This window comes from Acyrthosiphon pisum, chromosome X (genome assembly GCF_005508785.2).
Source record: "Acyrthosiphon pisum isolate AL4f chromosome X, pea_aphid_22Mar2018_4r6ur, whole genome shotgun sequence".
Taxonomy (NCBI): domain Eukaryota; kingdom Metazoa; phylum Arthropoda; class Insecta; order Hemiptera; family Aphididae; genus Acyrthosiphon; species Acyrthosiphon pisum.
Genome location: NC_042493.1, coordinates 26,117,173 through 26,126,863, shown reverse-complemented (window position 1 = coordinate 26,126,863; position 9,691 = coordinate 26,117,173). Strand labels below are relative to the sequence as shown.

The 9,691-nt window shown below is 30.0% G+C and overlaps 1 pseudogene; it reads left to right on the top strand.

The window, feature by feature from the left end:
• The first annotated feature begins 5,409 nt into the window (after window positions 1–5,409).
• Window positions 5,410–8,601, top strand: LOC115033088 (annotated as a pseudogene).
• Window positions 8,602–9,691: the final 1,090 nt, after the last annotated feature.

Below are 9,691 nucleotides of genomic sequence, written 5' to 3'. Positions count from 1 at the left end.
TTCACTGCCTTTACAGATTCTAATCGGCACTCCCATCGAGTCTCAGACAACGGTTTCAAAGTTAAACATTTTAAATGTTTGTTTAAAATTTCCCAACGCTCTGTAGAAGCAGAAAATAAAGTGTACAATCTTTGGATCACTCCAAAAAAGGTCATAGATCGTGGTATGCAATTTGTAACCTAACCGCGATGGTAAAAATTAACATTTAACTGTAAGTTGACAGTTGTAACCACATTCAGATATTCTATCATATTATCATATTTAGTAATTTAGTAATAATTAGTATAACATTATAATAGCCATTTGCCGGCAGCCGCGCAAGTACCTAATCAGATAACAAGACACGTTTACTAATGTGTACAAATTCTAATATTAGAAATAGGAAAAATATTCCCTATTACCATTCTATGGAAACGGCTTGATAACAATAATATATCATTTGTTTAGTACACTGTACACTAGAACACTTTTATTATCGTGTATACACTAGGTAATACACTAGTACAAGTACAAGTAATTCGTTCTTGATTTCATTTAATTAATAATAGATTATTAATAAAATCTCAAATTATATAATATGTAATGTATATTATGTAAATCGTTGTACTTAAAGACAACTTTGGATTTTTCATGTGTGTGAGCGCGGGGTCTAAGCGAGATGTCCAAAGCGCGGGGCTTAGATTTTTTTTAAAAAATTATTTTATTTTCATATTATTTAAATTGTATGTTATACATAATTAGTAAATATCAAAAATTTTATAAAAATAACAAAGTTGATACAAATGTAAAAATATTGAAATATCAATAATACACTATTATCGTAATCGCAACACATCACAATTTACATTTCAATCCAATAGTGATAGTGATGAATATGAAAATCCGCGTTAAACAGAGTAAATACTTCACGATTTTATTAGATGAAAAACCTGATAAAAGTCATAAGGAGCAGCTTACATTTATTTTACGTAGTGTAGAAATTTAAAAAAATTTACAATATGAAATAAATTAATATTTTATATGGTTTATTCACACTTAAAATAAATCTGGTTTAAATTGAACTGAGGAAATAAAAGAACAATTACAATTAATGAACTTGGACCTAAAAAATTGCCGTGGCCAAGCATACGATAATGGGGTAAGTATGGTCGGCCGAAAACAGGGAATACAATCCCGAATAATTTCAAAGAACCCAAGAGCTTTTTTTGTATCATGCTTTGTGCACAGCCTTAATTTACTTCTCGGGGAAATGGCATCGTCTGTACCGGCTGCTATGACATTTTTTGGCGTAATTCAAAGAATTTATACAATTTTCAGAGCTTCTACTATTCAACTATTCTTTTAAAATACGTTTCAGACTTTACTTTAAAACCAATGTCAGATACCAGACGGGAATCTCGTGTCGAATCGATTAAACCTATTCGTTTTCAATTATGCCAAGTAGGTACACGATGCTTTAGTAGACGTCAGTGAATTAACAAAGGATCCTAAAATAACAAGTGAAATTTCGTCTTAGTTCGTATTTTAAGTGTTGTTAGTTGGTATGAACTACTATCTGCTATTAATAAAGTTAGTAAGAGTCTTCAGAGCGAAAACATGGAACTGAGTGCTGTTAAGTTATAAAGTGGTCTTAAAGATTATTTTAATAATTTTAGAGAAAAGGGGTTTGATCAAGACAGCATTTTGTAATGATAATATTATAATAGTATTATAATAACGTTATACTAATATTATTCGTTATTATAATGTTATAATAATATTATTAAACAAAACATTTCTGTCTGGATCGATCGAGTTATCAAAAAAAACTGCACAACAATTATGTGAAGACATTTGAACTCAACCAATTTTCAAACAATCTAGAGTTCTAAAAAAAAGTAAGCAGTTTGATTATAAATGTAATAATACACGTACAGTTTCTAATGAACAAAAATTTTATCAAGATTATTTTTTGGCAGTGGTAGATCAACCAATTGTATAAATTAATATATAAAAGTATTTTCGCCCTGGGCCTCGCAAATCCTTAGGACAGCCCTGTATAAGGATTTGAAGACGTCTGACTCGTTATTAATTTTGTATTATACAATTAAGATTATTCGAACAGAAAATTATCATATTTTATCATAAATTAGTGTTATCTTAAATTTATAAATATATCTGAAATGTTCACAGTTAAAATTAATTAATGGTTATTTGAATATTTTTGGATCGGTCTAATTTATATTTATAAAATATTAATAATTATTTTTTCGTTCTAAAAAGTATTAATTTGCAAGACTTTGTTCATATTATTATACACTTTGGAAAAAGCGTTTGCCCCCGACCTATAGAGTGAAAAATTCAAAATGTTATAATCAAGGATAAATTAGACATTGGATATTTACCTGTAATTTAACAAATTCTCATATGATTTTCTTATTTTTTTATTTTTTTGTTCAAATTACAAACTGATCCGAAACAGGTATATTCAAGGGCATCCGCAGGAATTTGTCAAGGGGAGGGTAAAAGATTTTCCTTTTTACATTTTTCGTCTCACTATCCTATGAGTAATAAAGTATTTTTGTGATAATATTATGTGATAACATATTATGTTTTCTTTCATAAAGACAAGGAATGTAAAAATATTTATGAATGACCTATACGTACTACGTTCTACGTATTACGTAGTTAGTTATTTAAAACTCTTACAGCATTAATTTTTAATTAATTATTATGTAATTTTACACTATCAAATACATTTTTTTTTAGTAAATAAAATGTTATCGTTGATTTTATAATTTTAGGTAATTTATAAAATAAAATATTTCTAGTTTATTCAGTCATTGAATACCACAAACTTTAAAAGTTGAACCTATTGTAGATATGCCATCTATGAACATTTAATTTTTTTATCAAAAGAGTAAAAACTTGGTTGACATCCCACCACTAGGGGAAGATAGTGGAATGGCGGCCACCTTAGCCGGGAGCACGTGTATCTCCGGTATTAAAAATTCAAATATTATACTATTGCTTACATTAGAACTATAAAGTTGTTAGCTACTACATGGTTTAAAATAAAAGTTTCTTTATAGATATTAGATAGATACTGAAAAAAAAAACCAATAAATAATACTGAGTTCTATCATTGTTTATCACCACATATTATATTATATTATATATACTAACTGGTATTTCCCCTTTTGATAAATAATTAGAAAATATTTATTCATTGATAAACCATAATACATGATTTGAATGCATAAACATAATCTCCATATTCTGTTTTATATGTACATCTAAGAAGTAGAAATGTATTATAAATATTTTTACCTTAATTGAGATTGCAAGACATTTTCTTTTAGAAAAATTATCTCTAAAAACTAATTGCACACATTTGAACGTAAAAAAATCTTTTGATAATTTCGTTTCGATAAGAATAAGCTTTTGTAATCATTCTTACCACTTTTGTATTTTCAAAATGAGTTTAAATGCACTGGATTATTGGATAACAAGGTGACCGGTATTACCCACTGACTGGTATTCCCCATTCTCCCCTACATCAAATAATATATAAAAATAATTTCTAATGTGCTGACGTTCATATTAGTGTAATGAAAATCACTCAGTTAAAAAAAAAAAATGTTTTTATTTTTAATTTAAAAAAGTTTATTTTACGATATTTTATATTACAACGGTATGATTGAGGTTGGTAAAACTGTATGCATTCCAAATTTAGCTACGCGATACTCGTTTTATAATATACCTACATTGAATTTTTTGACGATTTTAAATATTAAGGTCTTTTTATGCATTTAAAGATTTTTGGAACATTTTTAAGTTTTTTTAGAACATTAAAATCATCAATAATAATTATGATAATTAACCCAGAAAACGCCAAAGGGGGGCAACTGCATGTATATATACTAACTGCTGTCTTCTGGTGATATGTCTGTCATATTAATTAGTTCAACATACGCGTCAAATACATATGCAATATAATATAGTAATGCAATATAATATAGGTAGTATACATATTACACGACGCAGCATGTGCGGCACTTGTTCGATATACCTACGTGTAGTGATATATAGATAACTATTTGGCTATATTGGTACTGCACGGTATATTAGATCATACATAAGTATACACCCGTATAGGGTACCTATGGATTATTATATAATGTATATATATACGCGCTTGGTATATGTAAATGACTGGCTTTCATCAGAATTGCGACATTAACATATCGCTATTGGTGCGCTCATACAATCACATACACACACACTCACGCATAATATAATATAGATTACATATGACAGGATACCATTTTATGTATATAATATTATGTATATACACCGCCGCGTTCGTCACAACCACGAACGTGTACGTAATTAATCGTCTTGACCGTTAATCACATTATATTTATTACGCATGTTGGTGTATGCGTGCATCGCTCGTACGAACCCGGGCTACTGTTGATTGTGCAGGATGCCTACTGTGGTACGTGAAGGATACACATGTATTATGTATAAATACGCATGCGTATATACATCGTTTTTGAAAACCCTACATCGAGAGCATGAAGGTTTACGTTTATACCGAGTTACTTATTATACAGGCGTAATGCGTTCAGGGGCGTAACGAGGAAGTTTTTATTGGGGGGCCAAAGTTGGTAGTTTGGCCAACTCTAAAAATTGATCCGGGACAACTTGTTTTTATTATTTTGTCGTACCTATTTCATCGTTAAACAGTTAAAATGTTTTAATTATTTAAGTAAATTAAAAATTAAAGCTATTATACTAATAGATTATGAAAATTGTTTATAATACCTATATAAGATATCCATAACAAAAAATTATTCCATTAGGTAAGTACCACATTTTCAATAAAATAATAAATAATGTTAAAAAAAAAAAAAAACAAAACAAAGTAAATAATAAAAATGTACATTATTGTATATTATTATAAAAATGACTTATTTTCTTATACCTAAATATTCAATTTATTTATTTCAATTTATCAATATTCTTCTTTTTTTTAGAGTTGCCCATTTTTGTGCCATTTCATTTAACATTTTATCATCCAAATCTTTTTCAGAAGAAAACAACATCAGATTATTATTATTATTACATCACTCAGTATATTTTAAAAATAGATTATTCTTATCGAATTCAATTTATGTCTTCGTTATCTCTAGGTACCTATCGTTTAGACATACGTGAAACGTTATTTGACTCATTTACCGAAGTGCAATTATTCGGAACGGTTGTGTGTATTTATTTATCTGACTGGGTGACAAGTGTCCACCACGCGACCATCTGAGCTTACTTCATCGTCGTAGTTTTTAGGGTAAAAATATATAGTAAATAATAATATAAAATCGATAGTTAGACAATATTGTGTTCACGTTTTTATTTATTTAGTTTAATATGTCAAATAATAAAAGATTGAGACTTGAGAGGACTTCAGATGAAAATATTATTCGAAATTGGTTCGAAAATATTAGTAGTGAAGAAGAATCTTTTGGAGAGGATAGTGATTCAGATAATGATTTTTTATTTAGAAGTGATCATGATACCAATTCTGAAGAAGACGCAACTGATTCCGAAATTGATGAGGCACCTGAAAATGCCAATAATTTTTACATAGGAAAGGATGGAATAACAAACTGGTGTAAAATAAAACCTCCTGTTAATGTTTGTACACGTGCACACAATATTATAACCCATCTTCCTGGTCCTAGAAGAGAAGCACGTGAAAATAAATCTCAAATTGAAATTTTAAATTTATTTATTGATGATAATATTACTAGAATTATAACGCACTGTACAAATATTTATATTGAAACAATACGTGACAAATTTCAGCAAAGTAGAGACGCAAGGCTTACAGACGTTACAGAAATTAGAGCGTTTATTGGACTGTTATATCAAATAGGATCCTTTAGGTGCTCTCGTAAAAATATACATCAACTGTGGGATAATTCAAAAGGAAATGGAATTAAGTCATGTTACTTGACTATGAGTGAAAAAAGATTTCGTTTTCTTGTAAGATGTTTGCAGTTTGATGATGAGCGTGATCGAGTGGCTCGTAAACAATTTGATAAATTAGCTCCTATTAGAGATATTTTTACATTGATGGTTGACAATTTTCAAAAATATTACTGCGCAAGTGAATATGTAACTATAGATGAGCAGTTATTAGCTTTTCGGGGAAAATGTCGATTTAGGCAGTATATTCCCAGTAAACCGGCCAAATATGGAATAAAAACATTTACTCTAGTTGATCCTAAAACTGTCTATACATTAAATTTAGAGACCTATCTTGGTACACAACCCGATGGACCATACAAAATTAGTAATGCTTCTCGAGATGTTGTTTTGCGATTAGTTGAACCTATTGTTGGAACAAATAGAAACACTACGGGTGATAACTGGTTTACAAGTATACCCTTGATTACCAGTTTGAAAGAAAAGAAATTAACATATGTAGGTACAATTCGTAAAAATAAACGAGAGATTCCAAAAGAATTTTTACCAAACAAAAAACGAGTTGAAACGTCTACAGTATTTGGATTTCAAAAGGATTGTACATTGGTTTCATATTGTCCAAAAAAAAATAAAACTGTTTTGGCTATCTCATCTATGTACCATGACGATGAAATAGATGAAGAAACAGGTGATAAAAAGAAACCAGATATAATTACATTCTATAATAGGACTAAAACTGGTGTTGATTAAGTTGATCAATATTGTCAAAATTACAATGTAGCACGTAACACAAAACGTTGGCCAATGGTTGTATTTTATAACCTTTTGAACGTGGCTGCCATAAATGCACGATGTATTTATAAATCTAATAACATGGGAAATATAAATATAAAAAGGATCGACTTTTTACAAAACTTGTCAAAGGAACTTATAAAACCACAAATTAAATTGAGATCTACAATAGAAACACTTCCAATTGAACTTCAAAGACGTGCTAAACTTTTGTTAGGAGAAAAGGAAACGACAGTTACAGTGACAGAAAAACCAGATGGATCCAGAGGTCGATGTGGACGAGCGCGTGATAAAACTACCAGAAGGTGGTGTTGTAAGTGTAAGAAATGGATGTGCGGTGATCATTTAAAAGACGTATGTAAAAATTGCGTATTATAAAAAAATATTTTTCATAAGTTTAAATAATAAAATATTAAAAAATATTATTATATAAAAATTCTATTCATATATTTTATAATAGTATTAAGTTAATAACCATAACAACTAACGCCTAACCATATAACAAATATCGACGCGCTTAACCTAGGGTTAAGTATATAAATAACGAAGTAGGAATGTACCTAGAGTCTTAATTCGGGGGAGGGGGAGGGTGATAAAACTAAGGAATATTAAATTATTACGTAATCATACTACAATGATATAAAAATATTTAAAACTTAAAATAACAAATCTACATATATAATACACATATATATAATATACCTATGTTATATAGAGTATAGGTATATAAAAATATAATACAGTAGGGTCTCGAAAATCCGAACGAGATTGGGAAAGGGGTCGTTCGGATTACCTATGGCTTAAAAAACCATCAATTTTGTTGTAATTTAAATTTTTAAATTTATTTTTTTTTGTATTAATCATTTAAAAATACGTAATTTAAAAAGATAATGAATACAAAAAATTATTATAATTATATATGTATGTACAACAGCTAGTTAATACAATATTTATTACATAATATGAATCTTATTATTTAAAATATTGATTTATTTTTTTTTGTACACTGGTTCCTATATGGTGATTGAATGCCTTGTCCTGCAAACGTCTAAGCAACATTCGTTCTTCGCAGCTTTCCACGTTTTGTTCAGCCCATTCAATGGCCTAATTCAACGCTTTGTGGCTTCTGAAGCAGATATTTTTGAAGGAGACAAAAATTCATCATCTTCTTTGGTCACGACATTCATGATTTCATCATCACTTCAAATTTTCTGGTGCTTCATCGCAGCCCCCGATGCCCACTGTTGAATTTCATCCTCATTGATGTCTGTGTTTGGAGCCAACTTGACTAAAAGTGGTGTGAGGATAATGCTGCCCTCCAGAACTTCAGTGGTTTCGTTCACAGCAACCAGGTGTAGACTAGGTGTTGTGTATATAATTGATAGTGTGCAGTGGTTGTTTGCACCATTAGTTGTTAAGTTCCCGTCATCGTAATGCTGCTAGCGTTGGCAACACTTGGTGCTATCGGTAGTCAGCTGCGATGATGGGTTTTATTGATAATGGTCCATTTTTTGCGACTATAGTTAATCTTTTAAAAATTATTTGTTTTTTTTGTTTTTCTTCTACGCCATACAGGCGAGAGGTTATATGCCCTTTTCTGTTCCTGCTTAAAGTGTCGAAAACCTCGTACCAAGCCTTTGGTTTTGCTGTGCTGCTGCGATCAACTCTGGTTTTATTATTCTATTGTTTGGTAAATATGGTTCGGCAGCTCTAATTGAGTATTTTAATTATTGTTTTTCCTTATAGTATAGGGTTGCCATTTACCAGCGATTGGACAATTGCCCACCTTGTTTCTTGGTCCAGCATTTTTGTGGTTTTGGTCGAGGGTCTTTTGGCTGACTAACCGTTGCTGTAGTGATTGTGTATCGTTCTGTGTGCCACGCAGTGGTGGCGCCAGGAATTTTTCCCAGGGCGGGCCAAAGGGTCAAATATTTGGGCAGGCACAGTTGTTTGGACGTATGGTAGTTTAATCAACGGGGGGGGGGGGGGGGGTGACAGGGGCCGGAGTGTCCTTTTTTGGAATACCCACCTTTGAATCTACATACATAAGTACCTATAAGTACTTTTGTAATAAAAATTGTTTATTTAATTTCTTAAGGTCTTTGACCTCCCCCCTTGAAAAATGGTAGTTGAGTTACAGTCTCAGTGACCAGGAGTTTTGGTGAGTTGGGTTATTTATTTATCAGATACTTATTTAAAAAGAAAAGTAAAATGAGATACATAAAACTGCAATCCTTTATATTTTCTTTATTAAATAAACAACATAATATTATACATCTAAAAAATTTTGATTTCAAAGTTTATAATTGAATACATATTAATACATTAGCAAACCATAACTAGGTACATAATGAAATATAAAACAACTATTAAATACTTGTACAATATAATTATTATATTAGACAATTATGTAACTAAATAAATAATAGGTAAACGGAATTACCTAAGGTAATAATCATATTTTAACTTATTTTAAAATTATTCTACGATTGCCATGAGAATTAGAAAAAGTATCAATAATTGCATCTTTATCTAGTAATTTAGCCTCACTTTTTTCTATTGATATAATACTCAAATTCGATAAATTGGTGTCAAGCAAGGAATTCCTTAAATAATTTTTTATTCGTTTCATACATGAAAAGGTGCGCTCACAAGCAGATGAGGATATAGGTATAGTTATAGCGATGGAACAAAGCTTAAACATTTCAGTAAAGGCTATTTGATACTCACACAAAAAAGCATGAAAAAAAAAACATCATGCAGTTTTAATTTAAACTTTTCTTCATACACTTTTATTGACTTTTTAATTATTTTTAATTCTGCTTCTAAAGAATTTATATCACACGAATAATGATTAGCTAAAGGCACAATTAAGTCATTGTCTAGGAAAACTGAAGCTTTTGGATTAAAGGCACTTACTCCACATAAA